The following is a 26,728-nucleotide window of genomic DNA, read 5'->3' on the forward strand; positions in this document are numbered from 1 at the left end:
TCTTCACATATTTGTTGAACGGATCCTGGGTTTTTTCTGGTTTGGATCACGTAGTAATGTGGTACCATACTGAAACATTCAGTTAAACCTGGTCTTGATAAATATTTTTGAGGATAACGCATGTTAGGTCTGGGTTAGGCCTGGGATTTGCCCTCATCAGGGTCATACTTTCGCAGTTCTAACATACACGTTGACCTGATCGGGGGTTTTTTCTGCTTTGGATCACGTAGTAAAGTGGTACCACACTGAAACAGTCCACTAAACCTGGTTTGGATCAATATTTTAGAGGATAATGCATGTTAGGTCCAGGTTAGCCCTGAGATTTTCACTCATCAGACTCATACTTTCGCATTCTTCAGATACCTGTTGATCGGATACTGGGTTTTTTCTGGTATGGTTCACGTAGTAATGTGGTACCACACTGAAACAATCAATTAAACCAGGTCTTGATAAATATTTTAGATGATAACGCATGTTAGGTCTGGGTTAGGTCTAGGATTTGCCCTCATCAGGCTCATACTTTCGCATATTTCTCATACTTGACGGCTAGATGCTGGGCTTTTTCTGGATTGCATCAGGTAGTAATGTAGTACAACACTGAAACAGTCAATTAAACCTGGTTTCTATCAATATTTTAGAGAATAATTCATGTTAGGTCTAGGTTAGGTCTGGGATTTGCTCTCATCCGGCTCATTCTTTCGCATATTTCACATACTTGACGGCTAAATCCTGGGCTTTCTCTGGATTGCATCACGTAGTAATGAAGTACAACACTGAAACAGTCAATTAAACCTGGTTTCCATCAATATTTTAGAGGACAGCGCATGTTAGGTCTAGGTTAGCCCTGGGATTCGCCCTCATCAGACTCATACTTTCGCGTTTTTCACATACTTGTTGAACTGATCCTGGGCTTTTTCTGGTTTGGATCACGTAGTAATGTGGTACCACACTGAAACAGTCAATTAAGCCTGGTTTCGATCAATATTTTAGAGAATAATTCAGGTTAGGTTTAGGTTAGGTCTGGGATTTGCTCTCATCAGGCTCATACTTTCGCACACTTCACATACTCGTTTGACTGATCCTGGGTTATTTTCTGGTTTGGATCACGTAGTAATGTGGGACCACATTGAAACAGTCAATTAAACCTGGTTTCGATCAATATTTTAGAGAATAATTCATGTTAGGTTCAGGTTAGGTCTGGGATTTGCTCTCATCAGGCTCATTCTTTCGCATATTTCTCATACTTGATGGCTAGATGCTGGGCTTTTTCTGGATTGCATCAGGTAGTAATGAAGTACAACACTGAAACAGTCAATTAAACCTGGTTTCCATCAATATCTTAGAGGACAACGCAAGTTAGGTCTGGGATAGGTCTGGGATTTGCCCTCATCAGGCTCAAACTTTCCGCGTTTTTCACATACTTGTTGAACAGATCCTGGGTTTTTTCTGGTTTGGATCACGTAGTAGTGTGTGACCACACTGAAACAATCAATTAAACCTGGTCTTGATAAATATTTTAGAGGATAACGCATGTTAGGTCTGGGATAGGTCTGGGATTTGCCCTCATCAGACTCATACTTTCGCTCACTACACATACTCGTTGAACAGATCCTGGGTTTTTCTGGTTTGGATCACGTAGTAATGTGGTACCACACTGACACAGTCGATTAAACCAGGTTTCGATCAATATTTTTGAGGATAACGCATGTTAGGTCTAGGTTAGGCCTGGGGTTTTCACTCATCAGGCTCATACTTTCGCATTCTTCACATACTTGTTGAACGGATCCTGGGTTTTTTCTGGTTTGGATCACGTAGTAATGTGGGACCACACTGAAACAGTCAATTGAACCTGGTTTCGATCAATATTTTAGAGAATAATTCATGTTAGGTCTAGGTTAGGTCTGGGATTTGCTCTCATCAGGCTCATTCTTTCGCACATTTCTCATACTTGATATCTAGATCCTGGGCTTTTTCTGGATTGCATCACGTAGTAATGAAGTACAACACAGAAACATTCAATTAAACCTGGTTTCCATCTATATCTTAGAGGACAACGCAAGTTAGGTCTGGGATAGGTCTGGGATTTTCACTCATTAGGCTCATACTTTCGCATTCTTCACATACTTGTTGAACAGATCCTGGGTTTTCTCTGGTTTGGATCACGTAGTAGTGTGGTACCACACTGAAACAGTCCATTAAACCTGGTTTGGATCAATATTTTAGAGGATAACGCATGTTAGGTCTAGGTTAGCCCTGGGATTTTCACTCATCAGACTCATACTTTCGCATTCTTCACATACTTGTTGAACGGATCCTGGGTTTTTTCTGGTTTCGTTCACGTAGTAATGTGGTACCACACTGAAACATTCAATTAAACCTGATCTTGATAAATATTTGAGGGGATAACGCATGTTAGGTTTGGGTTAAGTCCTGGATTTGCCCTCATCAGGCTCATACTTTCGCATATTTCTCATTCTTCATGGCTAGATCCTGGGCTGTTTCTGGATTGTATCACGTAGTAATTTGGTACCACGCTGAAACAGTCAATTAAACCTGGTTTCGATCAATATTTTGCAGGATAACGCAAGCTAGGTCTGGCACAGGTCTGGGATTTGCTCTCATCAGGCTCATACTTTCGCACACTTCACATACTCGTTTGACTGATCCTGGGTTATTTTCTGGTTTGGATCACGTAGTAATGTGGGACCACATTGAAACAGTCAATTAAACCTGGTTTCGATCAATATTTTAGAGAATAATTCATGTTAGGTCTAGGTTAGGTCTGGGATTTGCTCTCATCAGGCTCATTCTTTCGCATATTTCTCATACTTGATGGCTAGATGCTGGGCTTTTTCTGGATTGCATCACGTAGTAATGAAGTACAACACTGAAACAGTCAATTAAACCTGGTTTCCATCAATATCTTAGAGGACAACGCAAGTTAGGTCTGGGATAGGTCTGGGATTTGCCCTCATCAGGCTCATACTTTCCGCGTTTTTCACATACTTGTTGAACAGATCCTGGGTTTTTTCTGGTTTGGATCACGTAGTAGTGTGGGACCACACTGAAACAATCAATTAAACCTGGTTTCGATCAATATTTTAGAGAATAATTCATGTTAGGTCTAGGTTAGGTCTGGGGTTTTCACTCATCAGGCTCATACTTTCGCATTCTTCACATACTTGTTGAACGGATCCTGGGTTTTTTCTGGTTTCGTTCACGTAGTAATGTGGTACCACACTGAAACATTCAATTAAACCTGGTCTTGATAAATATTTTAGAGGATAACGCATGTTAGGTCTGGGATAGGTCGGGGATTTGCCCTCATCAGACTCATACTTTCGCACACTACACATACTCGTTGAACAGATCCTGGGTTTTTCTGGTTTGGATCACGTAGTAATGTGGTACCACACTGAAACAGTCGATTAAACCAGGTTTCGATCAATATTTTTGAGGATAACGCATGTTAGGTCTAGGTTAGGCCTGGGGTTTTCACTCATCAGGCTCATACTTTCGCATTCTTCACATACTTGTTGAACGGATCCTGGGTTTTTTCTGGTTTGGATCACGTAGTAATGTGGGACCACACTGAAACAGTCAATTGAACCTGGTTTCGATCAATATTTTAGAGAATAATTCATGTTAGGTCTAGGTTAGGTCTGGGATTTGCTCTCATCAGGCTCATTCATTCGCATATTTCTCATACTTGATGGCTAGATGCTGGGCTTTTTCTGGATTGCATCACGTAGTAATGAAGTACAACACTGAAACAGTCAATTAAACCTGGTTTCCATCAATATCTTAGAGGACAACGCAAGTTAGGTCTGGGATAGGTCTGGGATTTGCCCTCATCAGGCTCATACTTTCCGCGTTTTTCACATACTTGTTGAACAGATCCTGGGTTTTTTCTGGTTTGGATCACGTAGTAGTGTGGGACCACACTGAAACAATCAATTAAACCTGGTTTCGATCAATATTTTAGAGAATAATTCATGTTAGGTCTAGGTTAGGTCTGGGGTTTTCACTCATCAGGCTCATACTTTCGCATTCTTCACATACTTGTTGAACGGATCCTGGGTTTTTTCTGGTTTCGTTCACGTAGTAATGTGGTACCACACTGAAACATTCAATTAAACCTGGTCTTGATAAATATTTTAGAGGATAACGCATGTTAGGTCTGGGATAGGTCGGGGATTTGCCCTCATCAGACTCATACTTTCGCACACTACACATACTCGTTGAACAGATCCTGGGTTTTTCTGGTTTGGATCACGTAGTAATGTGGTACCACACTGAAACAGTCGATTAAACCAGGTTTCGATCAATATTTTTGAGGATAACGCATGTTAGGTCTAGGTTAGGCCTGGGGTTTTCACTCATCAGGCTCATACTTTCGCATTCTTCACATACTTGTTGAACGGATCCTGGGTTTTTTCTGGTTTGGATCACGTAGTAATGTGGGACCACACTGAAACAGTCAATTGAACCTGGTTTCGATCAATATTTTAGAGAATAATTCATGTTAGGTCTAGGTTAGGTCTGGGATTTGCTCTCATCAGGCTCATTCATTCGCATATTTCTCATACTTGATATCTAGATCCTGGGCTTTTTCTGGATTGCATCACGTAGTAATGAAGTACAACACTGAAACAGTCAATTAAACCTGGTTTCCATCAATATCTTAGAGGACAACGCAAGTTAGGTCTGGGATAGGTCGGGGATTTGCCCTCATATAGACTCATACTTTCGCACACTTCACATACTTTTGGAACAGATCCTGGGTTATTTTCTGGTTTGGTTCACATAGTAATGTGGTACCACACTGAAACAGTCGATTAAACCAGGTTTCGATCAATATTTTTGAGGACAACGCATGTTAGGTCTTGGTTAGGCCTGGGATTTTCACTCATCAGACTCATACTTTCGCATTCTTCACATACTTGTTGAACGGGTCCTGGGTTTTTTCTGGTTTGGATCACGTAGTAATGTGGGACCACACTGAAACAATGAATTAAACCTGGTCTTGATAAATATTTTAGAGGATAACGCATGTTAGGTCTAGGTTAGGTCTGGGATTTTCACTCATCAGACTCATACTTTCGCATTCTTCACATACTTGTTGAACGGATCCTGGGTTTTTTCTGGTTTGGATCATGTAGTAATGTGGTACCACACTGAAACAGTCGATTAAACCTGGTTTCGATCAATATTTTAGAGGATAACGCAAGTTAAGTCTGGGATTGGTCTGGGATTTGACCTCATCAGACTCACACTTTCGCACACTTCACATACTCGTTGAACAGATCCTGGGTTATTTTCTGGTTTGGATCACATAGTAATGTGATACCACACTGAAACGGTAGATTAAACCAGGTTTCGATCAATATTTTTGAGGATAACGCATGTTAGGTCTAGGTTAGGCCTGGGATTTTCACTCATCAGACTCATACTTTCGCATTCTTCACATACTTGTTGTACGGATCCTGGGTTTTTTCTGGTTTGGATCACGTAGTAATGTGGAACCACACTGAAACAGTCAATTAAACCTGGTTTCGATCAATATCTTAGAGGACAACGCAAGTTAGGTCTGGGATAGGTCTGGGATTTTCACTCATCAGACTCACACTTTCGCACACTTCACATACTCGTTGAACAGATCCTGGGTTATTTTCTGGTTTGGATCACATAGTAATGTGATACCACACTGAAACGGTAGATTAAACCAGGTTTCGATCAATATTTTTGAGAATAATTCATGTTAGGTCTCGGTTAGGTCTGGGATTTGCTCTCATCAGGCTCATTCTTTCGCATATTTCTCATACTTGATGGCTAGATCCTGGGCTTTTTCTGGATTGCATCACGTAGTAATGAAGTACAACACAGAAACAGTCAATTAAACCTGGTTTCCATCAATATCTTAGAGGACAACGCAAGTTAGGTCTGGGATAGGTCTGGGATTTTCACTCATTAGGCTCATACTTTCGCATTCTTCACATACTTGTTGAACAGATCCTGGGTTTTCTCTGGTTTGGATCACGTAGTAGTGTGGTACCACACTGAAACAGTCCATTAAACCTGGTTTGGATCAATATTTTAGAGGATAACGCATGTTAGGTCTTGGTTAGCCCTGGGATTTTCACTCATCGGACTCATACTTTCGCATTCTTCACATACTTGTTGAACGGATCCTGGGTTTTTTCTGGTTTGGATCACGTAGTAATGTGGGACCACACTGAAACAATCAATTAAACCTGGTCTTGATAAATATTTTAGAGGATAACGCATGTTAGGTCTGGGATAGGTCGGGGATTTGCCCTCATCAGCCTCATACTTTCGCCCACTTCACATACTCGTTGAACAGATCCTGGGTTATTTTCTGGTTTGGATCACATAGTAATGTGGTACCACACTGAAACAGCCGATTAAACCAGGTTTCGATCATTATTTTCGAGGATAACGCATGTTAGGTCTAGGTTAGTCCTGGGATTTTCACTCATCAGACTCATCCTTTCGCATTCTTCACATACTTGTTGAACGGATCCTGGGTTTTTTCTGGTTTGGATCACGTAGTAATGTGGGACCACACTGAACAGTCAATTAAACCTAATTTCGATCAATATCTTAGAGAATAATTCATGTTAGGTCTAGGTTAGGTCTGGGATTTGCTCTCATCAGGCTCATACTTTCGCACACTTCACATACTCGTTTGACAGATCCTGGGTTATTTTCTGGTTTGGATCACGTAGTAATGTGGGACCACACTGAAACAGTCAATTAAACCTGGTTTCGATCAATATTTTAGAGAATAATTCATGTTATGTCTAGGTTAGGTCTGGGATTTGCTCTCATCATGCTCATTCTTTCGCATATTTCTCATACTTGATGGCTAGATCCTGGGCTTTTTCTGGATTGCGTCACGTAGTAATGAAGTACAACACTGAAACAGTCAATTAAACCTGGTTTCCATCAATATCTTAGAGGATAACGCATGTTAGGTCTAGGTTAGCCCTGGGATTTTCACTCATCAGACTCATACTTTCGCATTCTTCACATACTTGTTGAACTGATCCTGGGTTTTTTCTGGTTTGGATCACGTAGTAATGTGGTACCACACTGAAACAGTCGATTAAACCTGGTTTCAATCAATATTTTAGAGGATAACGCAAGTTAGGTCTGGGATAGGTCTGGGATTTGACCCCATCAGACTCATACTTTCGCACACTTCACATACTCGTTGAACAGATCCTGGGTTATTCTCTGGTTTGGATCACATAGTAATGTGGTACCACACTGAAACAGTCGATTAAACCAGGTTTCGATCAATATTTTAGAGAATAATTCATGTGATGTCTAGGTTAGGTCTGGGATTTGCTCTCATCAGGCTCATTCTTTCGCATGTTTCTCATACATGTTGAACAGATCCTGGGTTTTTTCTAGTTTGTATCACGTAGTAATGTGGGACCACACTGAAACAGTTCATTAAACCTGGTTTCGCTCAATATTTTAGAGGATAACGCATATTAGGTCTAGGTTAGGTCTGGGATTTGCTCTCATCAGGCTCATTCTTTCGCATATTTCTCATACTTGATGGCTACATCCTGGGCTTTTTCTGGATTGCATCACGTAGTAATGTAGTACCACACTGAAACAGTCAATGAAACCTGGTTTTCATCAATATTTTAGAGGACAACGCAAGTTAGGTCTAGGTAAGGCCTGAGATTTTCACTGATCAGACTCATACTTTCGCATTCTTCACATACTTGTTGAACGGATCCTGGGTTTTTTCTGGTTTGGATCACGTAGTAATGTGGTACCACACCGAAACAGTCGATTAAACCTGGTTTCGATCAATATTTTAGAGGATAACGCAAGCTAAGTCTGGGATTGGTCTGGGATTTGACCTCATCAGACTCACACTTTCGCACACTTCACATACTCGTTGAACAGATCCTGGGTATTTTCTGGTTTGGATCACGTAGTGATGTGGTACCACACTGAAACAGTCGATTAAACCTGGTTGCGATCAATATTTTAGAGGATAACGCATGTTAGGTCTAGGTTAGCCCTGGGATTTTCACTCATCAGACTCATACTTTCGCATATTTCTCATACTTCATGACTAGATCCTGGGCTGTTTCTGGATTGTATCACGTAGTAATTTGGTACCACGCTGAAACAGTCAATTAAACCAGGTTTCGATCAATATTTTTGAGGATAACGCATGTTAGGTCTTGGTTAGGTCTGGGATTTTCACTCATCAGACTCATATTTTCGCATTCTTCACATACTTGTTGAACGGATCATGGGTTTTTTCTGGTTTGGATCAGGTAGTAATGTGGTACCACACTGAAACAGTCGATTAAACCTGGTTGCGATCAATATTTTAGAGGATAATTCATGTTAGGTCTAGGTTAGGTCTGCGATTTGCTCTCATCAGGCTCATTCTTTCTCATATCTCTCATACTTGATGGCTAGATCCTGGGCTTTTTCTGGATTGCATCACGTAGTAATGAAGTACAACACTGAAACAGTCAATGAAACCTAGTTTCCATCAATATCTTAGAGGACAACGCAAGTTAGGTCTGGGATAAGCCTGGGATTTGCCCACATCAGGCTCATACTTTCGCGTTTTTCACATACTTGTTGAACAGATCCTGGGTTTTTTCTGGTTTGGTTCACGTAGTATAGGGTACCACACTGAAACAGTCCATTAAACCTGGTTTGGATGTATATTTTAGAGGATAACGCATGTTAGGTCTAGGTTAGCCCTGAGATTTTCACACATCAGACTCATACTTTCGCATTCTTCAGATACTTGTTGAACGGATCCTGGGTTTTTTCTGGTATGGTTCACGTAGCAATGTGGTACCATACTGAAACATTCAGTTAAACCTGGTCTTGATAAATATTTTTGAGGATAACGCATGTTAGGTCTGGGTTAGGTCTAGGATTTGCCCTCGTCAGGCTCATACCTTCGCATATTTCTTATACTTCATGGATAGATCCTGGGCTATTTTCTGGTTTGGATCACATAGTAATGTGGTACCACACTGAAACAGTCGATTAAACCAGGTTTCGATCAATATTTTTGAGGATAACGCATGTTAGGTCTAGGTTAGGCCTGGGATTTTCACTCATCAGACTCATTCTTTCGCATTCTTCACATACTTGTTGAACGGATCCTGGGTTTTTTCTGGTTTGGATCTCGCAGTAATGTGGGACCACACTGAAACAATCAATTAAACCTGGTCTTGATAAATATTTTAGAGGATAACGCATGTTAGGTCTGGGTTAGGCCAGGGATTTGCCCTCATCGGGGTCATACTTTCGCAGTTCTAACATACATGTTGACCTGATCGAGGGTTTTTTCTGCTTTGGATCACGTAGTAAAGTGGTACCACACTGAAACAGTCCACTAAACCTGGTTTGGATCAATATTTTAGAGGATAATGCATGTTAGGTCTAGGTTAGCCCTGAGATTTTCACTCATCAGACTCATACTTTCGCATTCTTCAGATACCTGTTGTACGGATCCTGGGTTTTTTCTGGTATGGTTCACATAGTAATGTGGTACCACACTGAAACAGTCGATTAAACCAGGTTTCGATCAATATTTTTGAGGATAGCGCATGTTAGGTCTAGGTTAGGCCTGGGATTTTCACTCATCAGACTCATTCTTTCGCATTCTTCACATACTTGTTGAACGGATCCTGGGTTTTTTCTGGTTTGGATCTCGCAGTAATGTGGGACCACACTGAAACAGTTCATTAAACCTGGTTTCGCTCAATATTTTGGAGGATAACGCATATTAGGTCTAGGTTAGGTCTGGGATTTGCTCTCATCAGGCTCATTCTTTCGCATATTTCTCATACTTGATGGCTACATCCTGGGCTTTTTCTGGATTGCATCACGTAGTAATGTAGTACCACACTGAAACAGTCAATGAAACCTGGTTTTCATCAATATTTTAGAGGACAACGCAAGTTAGGTCTAGGTAAGGCCTGAGATTTTCACTGATCAGACTCATACTTTCGCATTCTTCACATACTTGTTGAACGGATCCTGGGTTTTTTCTGGTTTGGATCACGTAGTAATGTGGTACCACACCGAAACAGTCGATTAAACCTGGTTTCGATCAATATTTTAGAGGATAACGCAAGCTAAGTCTGGGATTGGTCTGGGATTTGACCTCATCAGACTCACACTTTCGCACACTTCACATACTCGTTGAACAGATCCTGGGTATTTTCTGGTTTGGATCACGTAGTGATGTGGTACCACACTGAAACAGTCGAATAAACCTGGTTGCGATCAATATTTTAGAGGATAACGCATGTTAGGTCTAGGTTAGCCCTGGGATTTTCACTCATCAGACTCATACTTTCGCATATTTCTCATACTTCATGACTAGATCCTGGGCTGTTTCTGGATTGTATCACGTAGTAATTTGGTACCACGCTGAAACAGTCAATTAAACCAGGTTTCGATCAATATTTTTGAGGATAACGCATGTTAGGTCTTGGTTAGGTCTGGGATTTTCACTCATCAGACTCATATTTTCGCATTCTTCACATACTTGTTGAACGGATCATGGGTTTTTTCTGGTTTGGATCACGTAGTAATGTGGGACCACACTGAAACAATTAATTAAACCTGGTCTTGATAAATATTTTAGAGGATAACGCATGTTAGGTCTGGGATAGGTCTGGGATTTTCACTCATCAGACTCATACTTTCGCATTCTTCACATACTGGTTGAACGGATCCTGGGTTTTTTTAGGTTTGGATCACGTAGTAATGTGGTACCACACTGAAACAGTCGATTAAACCTGGTTGCGATCAATATTTTAGAGGATAATTCATGTTAGGTCTAGGTTAGGTCTGCGATTTGCTCTCATCAGGCTCATTCTTTCTCATTTCTCTCATACTTGATGGCTAGATCCTGGGCTTTTTCTGGATTGCATCACGTAGTAATGAAGTACAACACTGAAACAGTCAATTAAACCTAGTTTCCATCAATATCTTAGAGGACAACGCAAGTTAGGTCTGGGATAAGCCTGGGATTTGCCCACATCAGGCTCATACTTTCGCGTTTTTCACATACTTGTTGAACAGATCCTGGGTTTTTTCTGGTTTGGTTCACGTAGTATAGGGTACCACACTGAAACAGTCCATTAAACCTGGTTTGGATGTATATTTTAGAGGATAACGCATGTTAGGTCTAGGTTAGCCCTGAGATTTTCACACATCAGACTCATACTTTCGCATTCTTCAGATACTTGTTGAACGGATCCTGGGTTTTTTCTGGTATGGTTCACGTAGCAATGTGGTACCATACTGAAACATTCAGTTAAACCTGGTCTTGATAAATATTTTTGAGGATAACGCATGTTAGGTCTGGGTTAGGTCTAGGATTTGCCCTCGTCAGGCTCATACCTTCGCATATTTCTTATACTTCATGGATAGATCCTGGGCTATTTTCTGGTTTGGATCACATAGTAATGTGGTACCACACTGAAACAGTCGATTAAACCAGGTTTCGATCAATATTTTTGAGGATAACGCATGTTAGGTCTAGGTTAGGCCTGGGATTTTCACTCATCAGACTCATTCCTTCGCATTCTTCACATACTTGTTGAACGGATCCTGGGTTTTTTCTGGTTTGCATCTCGCAGTAATGTGGGACCACACTGAAACAATCAATTAAACCTGGTCTTGATAAATATTTTAGAGGATAACGCATGTTAGGTCTGGGTTAGGCCAGGGATTTGCCCTCATCGGGGTCATACTTTCGCAGTTCTAACATACATGTTGACCTGATCGAGGGTTTTTTCTGCTTTGGATCACGTAGTAAAGTGGTACCACACTGAAACAGTCCACTAAACCTGGTTTGGATCAATATTTTAGAGGATAATGCATGTTAGGTCTAGGTTAGCCCTGAGATTTTCACTCATCAGACTCATACTTTCGCATTCTTCAGATACCTGTTGTACGGATCCTGGGTTTTTTCTGGTATGGTTCACGTAGTAATGTGGTACCATACTGAAACATTCAGTTAAACCTGGTCTTGATAAATATTTTTTAGGATAACGCATGTTAGGTCTGGGTTAGGCCTGGGATTTACCCTCATCAGGGTCATACTTTCGCAGTTCTATCATACATGTTGACCTGATCGAGGGTTTTTTCTGCTTTGGATCACGTAGTAAAGTGGTACCACACTGAAACAGTCCACTAAACCTGGTTTGGATCAATATTTTAGAGGATAATGCACGTTAGGTCTAGGTTAGCCCTGAGATTTTCACTCATCAGACTCATACTTTCGCATTCTTCAGATACCTGTTGAACGGATCCTGGGTTTTTTCTGGTATGGTTCACGTAGTAATGTGGTACCACACTGAAACAATCAATTAAACCAGGTCTTGATAAATATTTTAGATGATAACGCATGTTAGGTCTGGGTTAGGTCTAGGATTTGCCCTCATCAGGCTCATACTTTCGCATATTTCTCATACTTCATGGCTAGATCCTGGGCTATTTCTGCATTGGATCACGTAGTAATGTGGTACCACACTGAAACAGTCAATTAAACCTGGTTTCGATCAATATTTTAGAGGACAATGCAAGTTAGGTCTGGGATAGGTCTGGGATTTGCCCACACCAGGGTCATACTTTCGCATTTTTCACATACTTGTTGAACAGATCCTGGGGGTTTTCTGGTTTGGATCGCGCAGTAATGTGGTACCACACTGAAACAGCCCACTAAACCTGGTTTTGATCAATATTTTAGAGGATAACGAAAGTTATGTCTTGGTTAGGCCTGGGATTTGCCCTCATCAGACTCATGCTTTCGCATTTTTCACATACTTGTTGAACAGATCCTGGGTTTTTTTCTGGTTTGGATCACGTAGTAATGTGGTACCACACAGAAACATTCAATTAAACCTGGTCTTGACAAATATTTTAGAGGATAACGCATGTTAGGTCTGGGTTAGGTCTAGGATTTGCCCTCATCAGGCTCCTCCTTTCGCATATTTCTCATACTTCATGGCTGGATCCTGGGCTATTTCTGGATTGGATCACATAGTAATGTGGTACCACACTGAAACAGTCAATTAAACCTGGTTTTGATCAATATTTTAGAGAATAATTCATGTTAGGACTAGGTTCGGTCAGGGATTTGCTCTCATCAGGCTCATTCTTTCGCATATTTCTCATACTTCATGGCTAGATCCTGTGCTGTTTCTGGATTGTATCACATAGTAATGTGGTACCACGCTGAAACAGTCCATTAAACCTGGTTTGGATCTATATTTTAGAGGATAACGCATGTTAGGTCTAGGTTAGGTCTCGGATTTGCCCTCATCAGACTCATACTTTCGCGTTTCTCACATACTTGTTGAACAGATCCTGGCTTTTTTCTGGATTGGGTCACGTAGTAGTGTGGTACCACACTGAAACAGTCGATTAAACCTGGTTTCGATCAATATTTTTGAGGATAACGCATGTTAGGTCTAGGTTAGGCCGGGGATTTTCACTCATCAGACTCATACTTTCGCATTCTTCACATACTTGTTGAGCGGATCCTGGGTTTTTACCGGTTTGGATCACGTAGTAATGTGGTACCACACTGAAACATTCAATTAAACCTGGTCTTGATAAATATTTTAGAGGATAACGCATGTTAGGTCTGGGTTAGGTCTAGGATTTGCCCTCATCAGGCTTATACTTTGGCAAATTTCTCATACTTCATGGCTGGATCCTGGGCTATTTCTGGATTGGATCACGTAGTAATGTGGTACCACACTGAAACAGTCAATTAAACCTGGATTTGACGAATATTTTAGAGAATAATTCATGTTAGGTCTAGGATAGGCCAGGGATTTGCTCTCATCAGGCTCATTCTTTCGCATATTTCTCATACTAGATGGCTAGAACCTGGGCTTTCCAGGATTGCATCACGTAGTAATGAAGTACAACACTGAAACAGTCAATTAAACCTGGTTTCCATCAATATTTTAGAGGACAGCGCATGTTAGGTCTAGGTTAGGCCTGGGATTTGCTCTCATCAGGGTCATACTTTCGCAGTTTTAACATACATGTTGACCTGATCGAGGTTTTTTTCTGCTTTGGATCACGTAGTGAAGTGGTACCACACTGAAACAGTCCATTAAACCTGGTTTGGATCAATATTTTTGAGGATAACGCATGTTAGGTCTAGGTTAGGCCGGGGAATTTCACTCATCAGGCTCATACTGTCGCATATTTCTCATACTTCACGGCTAGATCCTGGGCTGTTTCTGGATTGTATCACATAGTAATGTGGTACCACGCTGAAACAGTCGATTAAACCTGGTTTCGATCAATGTTTTAGAGGATAACGCAAGTTAAGTCTGGGATAGGTCTGGGATTTGACATCATCAGGGTCATACTTTCGCAGTTTTAACATACATGTTGACCTGATCGAGGTTTTTTTCTGCTTTGGATCACGTAGTAAAGTGGTACCACACTGAAACAGTCCATTAAACCTGGTTTGGATCAATATTTTTGAGGATAACGCATGTTAGGTCTAGGTTAGGCCGGGGAATTTCACTCATCAGGCTCATACTGTCGCATATTTCTCATACTTCACGGCTAGATCCTGGGCTGTTTCTGGATTGTATCACATAGTAATGTGGTACCACGCTGAAACAGTCGATTAAACCTGGTTTCGATCAATATTTTAGAGGATAACGCAAGTTAAGTCTGGGATAGGTCTGGGATTTGGCCTCATCAGAATCATACTTTCGCATATTTCTCATACTTCATGGCTGGATCCTGGGCCATTTCTGGATTGCATCACGTAGTAAAGAAGTACAACACTGAAACAGTCAATTCAACCTGGTTTCCATCAATATTTTAGAGGACAACGCATGTTAGGTCTAGGTTAGGCCTGGGATTTGCCCTCATCAGGGTCATACTTTCGCAGTTTTAACATACATGTTGACCTGATCGAGGGTTTTTTCTGCTTTGGATCACGTAGTAAAGTGGTACCACACTGAAACAGTCCATTAAACCTGGTTTTGATCAATATTTTTGAGGATAACGCATGTTAGGTCTAGGTTATGCCGGGGAATTTCACTCATCAGGCTCATACTTTCGCATATTTCTCATACTTCATGGCTAGATCCTGGGCTGTTTCTGGATTGTATCACATAGTAATGTGGTACCACGCTGAAACAGTCGATTAAACCTGGTTTCGATCAATATTTTAGAGGATAACGCAAGTTAAGTCTGGGATAGGTCTGGGATTTGGCCTCATCAGAATCATACTTTCGCGTCTTTCACATACTTGTTGAACAGATCCGGGGTTTTTTCTGGTTTGGATCACGCAGTAGTGTGGTACCACACTGAAACAGTCCATTAAACTTGGTTGCGATCAATATTTTAAAGGATAACGCATGTTAGGTCTGAGTTAGGTCTAGGATTTGCCCTCATCAGGCTCATACTTTCGCATATTTCTCATACTTCATGGCTGGATCCTGGGCTATTTATGGATTGCATCACGTAGTAAAGAAGTACAACACTGAAACAGTCAATTAAACCTGGTTTCCATCAATATTTTAGAGGACAACGCATGTTAGGTCTAGGTTAGGCCTGGGATTTGCCCTCGTCAGGGTCATACTTTCGCAGTTTTAACATACATGTTGACCTGATCGAGGGTTTTTTCAGCTTTGGATCATGTAGTAAAGTGGTACCACACTGAAACTGTCCATTAAACCTGGTTTGGATCAATATTTTAGAGGATAACGCATGTTAGGTCTAGGTTAGCCCTGGGATTTTCACTCATCCGACTCATACTTTCGCATTCTTCACATACTTGTTGAACGGATCCTGGGTTTTTTCTGGTTTCGTTCACGTAGTAATGTGGTACCACACTGAAACATTCAATTAAACCTGATCTTGATAAATATTTGAGGGGATAACGCATGTTAGGTTTGGGTTAAGTCCTGGATTTGCCCTCATCAGGCTCATACTTTCGCATATTTCTCATACTTCATGGCTAGATCCTGGGCTGTTTCTGGATTGTATCACGTAGTAATTTGGTACCACGCTGAAACAGTCAATTAAACCTGGTTTCGATCAATATTTTGCAGGATAACGCAAGCTAGGTCTGGCATAGGTCTGGGATTCGCCCTCATCAGACTCATACTTTCGCGTTTTTCACATACTTGTTGAACTGATCCTGGGCTTTTTCTGGTTTGGATCACGTAGTAATGTGGTACCACACTGAAACAGTCAATTAAGCCTGGTTTCGATCAATATTTTAGAGAATAATTCATGTTAGGTTTAGGTTAGGTCTGGGATTTGCTCTCATCAGGCTCATACTTTCGCACACTTCACATACTCGTTTGACTGATCCTGGGTTATTTTCTGGTTTGGATCACGTAGTAATGTGGGACCACATTGAAATAGTCAATTAAACCTGGTTTCGATCAATATTTTAGAGAATAATTCATGTTAGGTGTAGGTTAGGTCTGGGATTTGCTCTCATCAGGCTCATTCATTCGCATATTTCTCATACTTGATATCTAGATCCTGGGCTTTTTCTGGATTGCATCGCGTAGTAATGAAGTACAACACTGAAACAGTCAATTAAACATGGTTTCCATCAATATCTTAGAGGACAACGCAAGTTAGGTCTGGGATAGGTCTGGGATTTGCCCTCATCAGGCTCATACTTTCCGCGTTTTTCACATACTTGTTGAACAGATCCTGGGTTTTTTCTGGTTTGGATCACGTAGTAGTGTGGGACCACACTGAAACAATCAATTAAACCTGGTCTTGATAAATATTTTAGAGGATAACGCATGTTAGGTCCGGGATAGGTCTGGGATTTGCCCTCATCAGACTCATACTTTCGCACACTACACATACTCGTTGAACAGATCCTGGGTTTTTCTGGTTTGGATCACGTAGTAATGTGGTACCACACTGAAACAGTCGATTAAACCAGGTTTCGATCAATATTTTTGAGGATAACGCATGTCAGGTCTAGGTTAGGCCTGGGGGTTTCACTCATCAGGCTCATACTTTCGCATTCTTCACATACTTGTTGAACGGATCCTGGGTTTTTTCTGGTTTGGATCACGTAGTAATGTGGGACCACACTGAAACAGTCAATTGAACCTGGTTTCGATCAATATTTTAGAGAATAATTCATGTTAGGTCTAGGTTAGGTCTGGGATTTGCTCTCATCAGGCTCATTCATTCGCATATTTCTCATACTTGATATCTAGATCCTGGGCTTTTTCTGGATTGCATCGCGTAGTAATGAAGTACAACACTGAAACAGTCAATTAAACCTGGTTTCCATCAATATCTTAGAGGACAACGCAAGTTAGGTCTGGGATAGGTCGGGGATTTGCCCTCATCAGACTCATACTTTCGCACACTTCACATACTTTTGGAACAGATCCTGGGTTATTTTCTGGTTTGGATCACATAGTAATGTGGTACCACACTGAAACAGTCGATTAAACCAGGTTTCGATCAATATTTTTGAGGACAACGCATGTTAGGTCTTGGTTAGGCCTGGGATTTTCACTCATCAGACTCATACTTTCGCATTCTTCACATACTTGTTGAACGGATCATGGGTTTTTTCTGGTTTGGATCACGTAGTAATGTGGGACCACACTGAAACAATGAATTAAACCTGGTCTTGATAAATATTTTAGAGGATAAGGCATGTTAGGTCTAGGTTAGGTCTGGGATTTTCACTCATCAGACTCATACTTTCGCATTCTTCACATACTTGTTGAACGGATCCTGGGTTTTTTCTGGTTTGGATCACGTAGTAATGTGGTACCACACTGAAACAGTCGATTAAACCTGGTTTCGATCAATATTTAAGAGGATAACGCAAGTTAAGTCTGGGATTGGTCTGGGATTTGACCTCATCAGACTCACACTTTCGCACACTTCACATACTCGTTGGACAGATCCTGGGTTATTTTCTGGTTTAGATCACACAGTAATGTGATACCACACTGAAACGGTAGATTAAACCAGGTTTCGATCAATATTTTTGAGGATAACGCATGTTAGGTCTAGGTTAGGCCTGGGATTTTCACTCATCAGACTCATACTTTCGCATTCTTCACATACTTGTTGTACGGATCCTGGGTTTTTTCTGGTTTGGATCACGTAGTAATGTGGAACCACACTGAAACAGTCAATTAAACCTGGTTTCGATCAATATTTTTGAGAATAATTCATGTTAGGTCTCGGTTAGGTCTGGGATTTGCTCTCATCAGGCTCATTCTTTCGCATATTTCTCATACTTGATGGCTAGATCCTGGGCTTTTTCTGGATTACATCACGTAGCAATGAAGTACAACACAGAAACAGTCAATTAAACCTGGTTTCCATCAATATCTTGGAGGACAACGCAAGTTAGGTCTGGGATAGGTCTGGGATTTTCACACATTAGGCTCATACTTTCGCATTCTTCACATACTTGTTGAACAGATCCTGGGTTTTCTCTGGTTTGGATCACGTGGTAGTGTGGTACCACACTGAAACAGTCCATTAAACCTGGTTTGGATCAATATTTTAGAGGATAACGCATGTTAGGTCTAGGTTAGCCCTGGGATTTTCACTCATCGGACTCATACTTTCGCATTCTTCACATACATGTTGAACGGATCATGGGTTTTTTCTGGTTTGGATCACGTAGTAATGTGGTACCACACTGAAACAGTCGATTAAACCTGGTTTCAATCAATATTTTAGAGGATAACGTAAGTTAGGTCTGGGATAGGTCTGGGATTTGACCACATCAGACTCATACTTTCGCACACTTCACATACTCGTTGAACAGATCCTGGGTTATTCTCTGGTTTGGATCACATAGTAATGTGGTACCACACTGAAACAGTCGATTAAACCAGGTTTCGATCAATATTTTAGAGAATAATTCATGTGATGTCTAGGTTAGGTCTGGGATTTGCTCTCATCAGGCTCATTCTTTCGCATATTTCTCATACATGTTGAACAGATCCTGGGTTTTTTCTGGTTTGTATCACGTAGTAATGTGGGACCACACTGAAACAGTTCATTAAACCTGGTTTCGCTCAATATTTTAGAGGATAACGCATGTTAGGTCTAGGTTAGGTCTGGGATTTGCTCTCATCAGGCTCATTCTTTCGCATATTGCTCATACTTGATGGCTAGATCCTGGGCTTTTTCTGGATTGCATCACGTAGTAATGTAGTACCACACTGAAACAGTCAATGAAACCTGGTTTTCATCAATATTTTAGAGGACAACGCAAGTTAGGTCTAAGTAAGGCCTGAGATTTTCACTGATCAGACTCATACTTTCGCATTCTTCACATACTTGTTGAACGGATCCTGGGTTTTTTCTGGTTTGGATCACGTAGTAATGTGGTACCACACTGAAACAGTCGATTAAACCTGGTTTCGATCAATATTTTAGAGGATAACGCAAGTTAAGTCTGGGATTGGTCTGGGATTTGACCTCATCAGACTCACACTTTCGCACACTTCACATACTCGTTGAACAGATCCTGGGTATTTTCTGGTTTGCATCACGTAGTGATGTGGTACCACACTGAAACAGTCGATTAAACCTGGTTGCGATCAATATTTTAGAGGATAACGCATGTTAGGTCTAGGTTAGCCCTGGGATTTTCACTCATCAGACTCATACTTTCGCATATTTCTCATACTTCATGACTAGATCCTGGGCTGTTTCTGGATTGTATCACGTAGTAATTTGGTACCACGCTGAAACAGTCAATTAAACCAGGTTTCGATCAATATTTTTGAGGATAACGCATGTTAGGTCTTGGTTAGGTCTGGGATTTTCACTCATCAGACTCATATTTTCGCATTCTTCACATACTTGTTGAACGGATCATGGGTTTTTTCTGGTTTGGATCAGGTAGTAATGTGGGACCACACTGAAACAATTAATTAAACCTGGTCTTGATAAATATTTTAGAGGATAACGCATGTTAGGTCTGGGATAGGTCTAGGATTTGCCCTCATCAGGCTCATACCTTCGCATATTTCTCATACTTCATGGCTAGATCCTGGGCTATTTCTGGATTGGATCACGTAGTAATGTGGTACCACACTGAAATAGTCAATTAAACCTGGTCTCGATAAATATTTTAGAGGTTAACGCATGTTAGGTCTGGGTAAGGTCTAGGATTTGCCCTCGTCAGGCTCATACTTTCGCATATTTCTCATACTTCATGGCTTGATCCTGGGCTATTTCTGGATTAGATCACGTAGTAATGTGGTACCACCCTGAAACAGTCAATTAAACTTGGTTTCCATCAATATCTTAAAGGACAACGCAAGATAGGTCTGGGATAGGTCTTGGGTTTGCCCTCATCAGGCTCATACTTTCGCGTTTTTCACATACTTTTTGAACAGATCCTGGGTTTTTTCTGGTTTGGATCGCGTAGTAGTATGGTACCACACTGAAACAGTCCATTGAACCTGGTTTGGATCAATATTTTAGAGGATAACGCATGTTAGGTCTAGGTTAGGTCTGGGATTATCACTCATCAGACTCATACTTTCGCATTCTTCACATACTTGTTGAACGGATCCTGGGTTTTTTCTGGTTTGGATCACGTAGTAATGTGGTACCACACTGAAACAGTCGATTAAACCTGGTTTCGATCAATATTTTAGAGGATAACGCAAGTTAAGTCTGGGATTGGTGTGGGATTTGACCTCATCAGACTCACACTTTCGCACACTTCACATACTCGTTGAACAGATCCTCGGTATTTTCTGGTTTGGATCACGTAGTGATGTGGTACCACACTGAAACAGTCGATTAAACCTGGTTGCGATCAATATTTTAGAGGATAACGCATGTTAGGTCTAGGTTAGCCCTGGGATTTTCACTCATCAGACTCATACTTTCGCATTCTTCACATACTTGTTGAACGGATCCTGGGTTTTTTCTGGTTTGGATCACGTAGTAATGTGGGACCACACTGAAACAGTTCATTAAACCTGGTTTCGCTCAATATTTTAGAGGATAACGCATGTTAGGTCTAGGTTAGGTCTGGGATTTGCTCTCATCAGGCTCATTCTTTCGCATATTTCTCATACTTGTTGGCTAGATCCTGGGCTTTTTCTGGATTGCATCACGTAGTAATGTAGTACCACACTGAAACAGTCAATGAAACCTGGTTTTCATCAATGTTTTAGAGGACAACGCAAGTTAGGTCTAGGTAAGGCCTGAGATTTTCACTGATCAGACTCATACTTTCGCATTCTTCACATACTTGTTGGACGGATCCTGGGTTTTTTCTGGTTTGGATCACGTAGTAATGTGGTACCACACTGCAACAGTCGATTAAACCTGGTTTCGATCAATATTTTAGAGGATAACGCAAGTTAAGTCTGGGATTGGTTTGGGATTTGACCTCATCAGACTCATACTTTCGCACACTTCACATACTCGTTGAACAGATCCTGGGTTATTTTCTGGTTTGGATAACATAGTAATGTGGTACCACACTGAAACAGTCGATTAAACCAGCTACCAAACAATATTTTTGAGGATAACGCATGTTAGGTCTAGGTTAGGCCTGGGATTTTCACTCATCAGTCTCATACTTTCGCATTCTTCACATACTTGTTGAACGGATCCTGGGCTTTTTCTGGTTTGGATCACGTAGTAATGTGGGGCCACACTGAAACAGTCAATTAAACCTAGATTCGATCAATATTTTAGAGAATAATTCATGTTAGGTCTAGGTTAGGTCTGGGATTTGCTCTCATCAGGCTCATAATTTCGCACACTTCACATACTCGTTTGACAGATCCTGGGTTATTTTCTGGTTTGGATCACGTAGTAATGTGGTACCACACTGAAACAGTCGATTAAACCAGGTTTCGATCAATATTTTTGAGGATAACGCATGTTAGGTCTAGGTTAGGCCTGGGATTTTCACTCATCAGTCTCATACTTTCGCATTCTTCACATACTTGTTGAACGGATCCTGGGCTTTTTCTGGTTTGGATCACGTAGTAATGTGGGGCCACACTGAAACAGTCAATTAAACCTAGATTCGATCAATATTTTAGAGAATAATTCATGTTAGGTCTAGGTTAGGTCTGGGATTTGCTCTCATCAGGCTCATAATTTCGCACACTTCACATACTCGTTTGACAGATCCTGGGTTATTTTCTGGTTTGGATCACGTAGTAATGTGGGGCCACACTGAAACAGTCAATTAAACCTGGTTTCGATCAATATTTTAGAGAATAATTGATGTTATGTCTAGGTTAGGTCTGGGATCTGCTCTCATCAGGCTCATTCTTTTGCATATTTCTCATACTTGATGGCTAGATGCTGGGCTTTTTCTGGATTGCATCACGTAGTAATGAAGTACAACACTGAAACAGTCAATTAAACCTGGTTTCCATCATTATCTTAGAGGACAACGCAAGTTAGGTCTGGGATAGGTCTGGGATTTGCCCTCATCAGGCTCATACTTTCCGCGTTTTTCACATACTTGTTGAACAGATCCTGGGTTTTTTCTGGTTTGGATCACGTAGTAGTGTGGGACCACACTGAAACAATCAATTAAACCTGGTCTTGATAAATATTTTAGAGGATAACGCATGTTAGGTCTGGGATAGGTCTGGGATTTGCCCTCATCAGACTCATACTTTCGCACACTACACATACTCGTTGAACAGATCCTGGGTTTTTCTGGTTTGGATCACGTAGTAATGTGGTACCACACTGAAACAGTCGATTAAACCAGGTTTCGATCAATATTTTTGAGGATAACGCATGTCAGGTCTAGGTTAGGCCTGGGGTTTTCACTCATCAGGCTCATACTTTCGCATTCTTCACATACTTGTTGAACGGATCCTGGGTTTTTTCTGGTTTGGATCACGTAGTAATGTGGGACCACACTGAAACAGTCAATTGAACCTGGTTTCGATCAATATTTTAGAGAATAATTCATGTTAGGTCTAGGTTAGGTCTGGGATTTGCTCTCATCAGGCTCATTCATTCGCATATTTCTCATACTGGATATCTAGATCCTGGGCTTTTTCTGGATTGCATCGGGTAGTAATGAAGTACAACACTGAAACAGTCAATTAAACCTGGTTTCCATCAATATCTTAGAGGACAACGCAAGTTAGGTCTGGGATAGGTCGGGGATTTGCCCTCATCAGACTCATACTTTCGCACACTTCACATACTTTTGGAACAGATCCTGGGTTATTTTCTGGTTTGGATCACATAGTAATGTGGTACCACACTGAAACAGTCGATTAAACCAGGTTTCGATCAATATTTTTGAGGACAACGCATGTTAGGTCTTGGTTAGGCCTTGGATTTTCACTCATCAGACTCATACTTTCGCATTCTTCACATACTTGTTGAACGGATCATGGGTTTTTTCTGGTTTGGATCACGTAGTAATGTGGGACCACACTGAAACAATGAATTAAACCTGGTCTTGATAAATATTTTAGAGGATAACGCATGTTAGGTCTAGGTTAGGTCTGGGATTTTCACTTATCAGACTCATACTTTCGCATTCTTCACATACTTGTTGAACGGATCCTGGGTTTTTTCTGGTTTGGATCACGTAGTAATGTGGTACCACACAGAAACAGTCGATTAAACCTGGTTTCGATCAATATTTAAGAGGATAACGCAAGTTAAGTCAGGGATTGGTCTGGGATTTGACCTCATCAGACTCACACTTTCGCACACTTCACATACTCGTTGAACAGATCCTGGGTTATTTTCTGGTTTAGATCACATAGTAATGTGATACCACACTGAAACGGTAGATTAAACCAGGTTTCGATCAATATTTTTGAGGATAACGCATGTTAGGTCTAGGTTAGGCCTGGGATTTTCACTCATCAGACTCATACTTTCGCATTCTTCACATACTTGTTGTACGGATCCTGGGTTTTTTCTGGTTTGGATCACGTAGTAATGTGGAACCACACTGAAACAGTCAATTAAACCTGGTTTCGATCAATATTTTAGAGAATAATTCATGTTATGTCTAGGTTAGGTCTGGGATCTGCTCTCATCAGGCTCATTCTTTCGCATATTTCTCATACTTGATGGCTAGATGCTGGGCTTTTTCTGGATTGCATCACGTAGTAATGAAGTACAACACTGAAACAGTCAATTAAACCTGGTTTCCATCATTATCTTAGAGGACAACGCAAGTTTGGTCTGGGATAGGTCTGGGATTTGACCCCACCGGACTCATACTTTCGCACACTTCACATACTCGTTGAACAGATCCTGGGTTATTTTCTGGTTTGGATCACATAGTAATGTGGTACCACACTGAAACAGTCGATTAAACCAGGTTTCGATCAATATTTTGGAGAATAATTCATGTGATGTCTAGGTTAGGTTTGGGATTTGCTCTCATCAGGCTCATTCTTTCGCATATTTCTCATACATGTTGAACAGATCCTGGGTTTTTTCACGTTTGGATCACTTAGTAATGTGGGACCACACTGAAACAATCAATTAAACCTGGTCTTGATAAATATTTTAGAGGATAACGCATGTTAGGTCTGGGTTAGGTCTAGGATTTGCCCTCATCAGGCTCATACTTTCGCATATTTCTCATACTGCATGGCTAGATCCTGGGCTGTTTCTGGATTGTATCACGTAGTAATGTGGTACCACGCTGAAACAGTCAATTAAACCTGGTTTCAATCAATATTTTAGAGGATAACGCATGTTAGGCCTCGGTTAGGTCTGGGATTTTCACTCATCAGACTCATACTTTCGCATTCTTCACATACTTGTTGAACGGAACCTGGGTTTTTTCTGGTTTGGAACACGTAGTAATGTGGTACCACACTGCAACAGTCGATTAACCCTGGTTTCGATCAATATTTTGGAGGATAACGCAAGCTAAGCCTGGGATTGGTTTGGGATTTGACCTCATCAGACTCATACTTTCGCACACTTCACATACTCGTTGAACAGATCCTGGGTTATTTTCTGGTTTGGATAACATAGTAATGTGGTACCACACTGAAACAGTCGATTAAACCAGGTTTCGATCAATATTTTTGAGGATAACGCATGTTAGGTCTAGGTTAGGCCTGGGATTTCCACTCATCAGTCTCATACTTTCGCATTCTTCACATACTTGTTGAACGGATCCTGGGTTTTTTCTGGTTTGGATCACGTAGTAATGTGGGGCCACACTGAAACAGTCAATTAAACCTAGATTCGATCAATATTTTAGAGAATAATTCATGTTAGGTCTAGGTTAGGTCTGGGATTTGCTCTCATCAGGCTCATACTTTCGCACACTTCACATACTCGTTTGACAGATCCTGGGTTATTTTCTGGTTTGGATCACGTAGTAATGTGGGACCACACTGAAACAGTCAATTAAACCTGGTTTCGATCAATATTTTAGAGAATAATTCATGTTATGTCTAGGTTAGGTCTGGGATCTGCTCTCATCAGGCTCATTCTTTCGCATATTTCTCATACTTGATGGCTAGATGCTGGGCTTTTTCTGGATTGCATCACGTAGTAATGAAGTACAACACTGAAACATTCAATTAAAACTGGTTTCCATCATTATCTTAGAGGACAACGCAAGTTAGGTCTGGGATAGGTCTGGGATTTGCCCTCATCAGGCTCATACTTTCCGCGTTTTTCACATACTTGTTGAACAGATCCTGGGTTTTTTCTGGTTTGGATCACGTAGTAGTGTGGGACCACACTGAAACAATCAATTAAACCTGATCTTGATAAATATTTTAGAGGATAACGCATGTTAGGTCTGGGATAGGTCTGGGATTTACCCTCATCAGACTCATAATTTCGCACAGTTCACATACTCGTTGAACAGATCCTGGGTTATTTTCTGGTTTGGATCACATAGTAATGTGGTACCACACTGAAACAGTCGATTAAACCTGGTTACGATCAATATTTTAGAGGATAACGCATGTGAGGTCTAGGTTAGCCCTGGGATTTTCACTCATCAGACTCATACTTCCGCATATTTCTCATACTTCATGGCTAGATCCTGGGCTATTTCTGGATTGGATCACGTAGTAATGTGGTACCACACTGAAACAGTCAATTAAACCTGGTCTTGATAAATATTTTAGAGGATAACGCATGTTAGGTCTGGGTAAGGTCTAGGATTTGCCCTCGTCAGGCTCATACTTTCGCATATTTCTCATACTTCATGGCTAGATCCTGGGCTATTTCTGGATTAGATCACGTAGTAATGTGGTACCACACTGAAACAGTTAATTAAACTTGGTTTCCATCAATATCTTAAAGGACAACGCAAGTTAGGTCTGGGATAGGTCTTGGATTTGCCCTCATCAGGCTCATACTTTCGCGTTTTTCACATACTTGTTGAACGGATCCTGGGTATTTTCTGGTTTGGATCACGTAGTAATGTGGTACCACACTGAAACAGTCGATTAAACGTGGTTTCCATCAATATTTTAGAGGATAACGCAAGTTAAGTCTGGGATTGGTCTGGGATTTGACCTCATCAGACTCACACTTTCGCACACTTCACATACTCGTTGAACAGATCCTGGGTATTTTCTGGTTTGGATCACGTAGTGATGTGGTACCACACTGAAACAGTCGATTAAACCAGGTTGCGATCAATATTTTAGAGGATAACGCATGTTAGGTC

Source organism: Colletes latitarsis, unplaced genomic scaffold, assembly GCF_051014445.1.
Source record: "Colletes latitarsis isolate SP2378_abdomen unplaced genomic scaffold, iyColLati1 scaffold0006, whole genome shotgun sequence".
Lineage (NCBI taxonomy): Eukaryota > Metazoa > Arthropoda > Insecta > Hymenoptera > Colletidae > Colletes > Colletes latitarsis.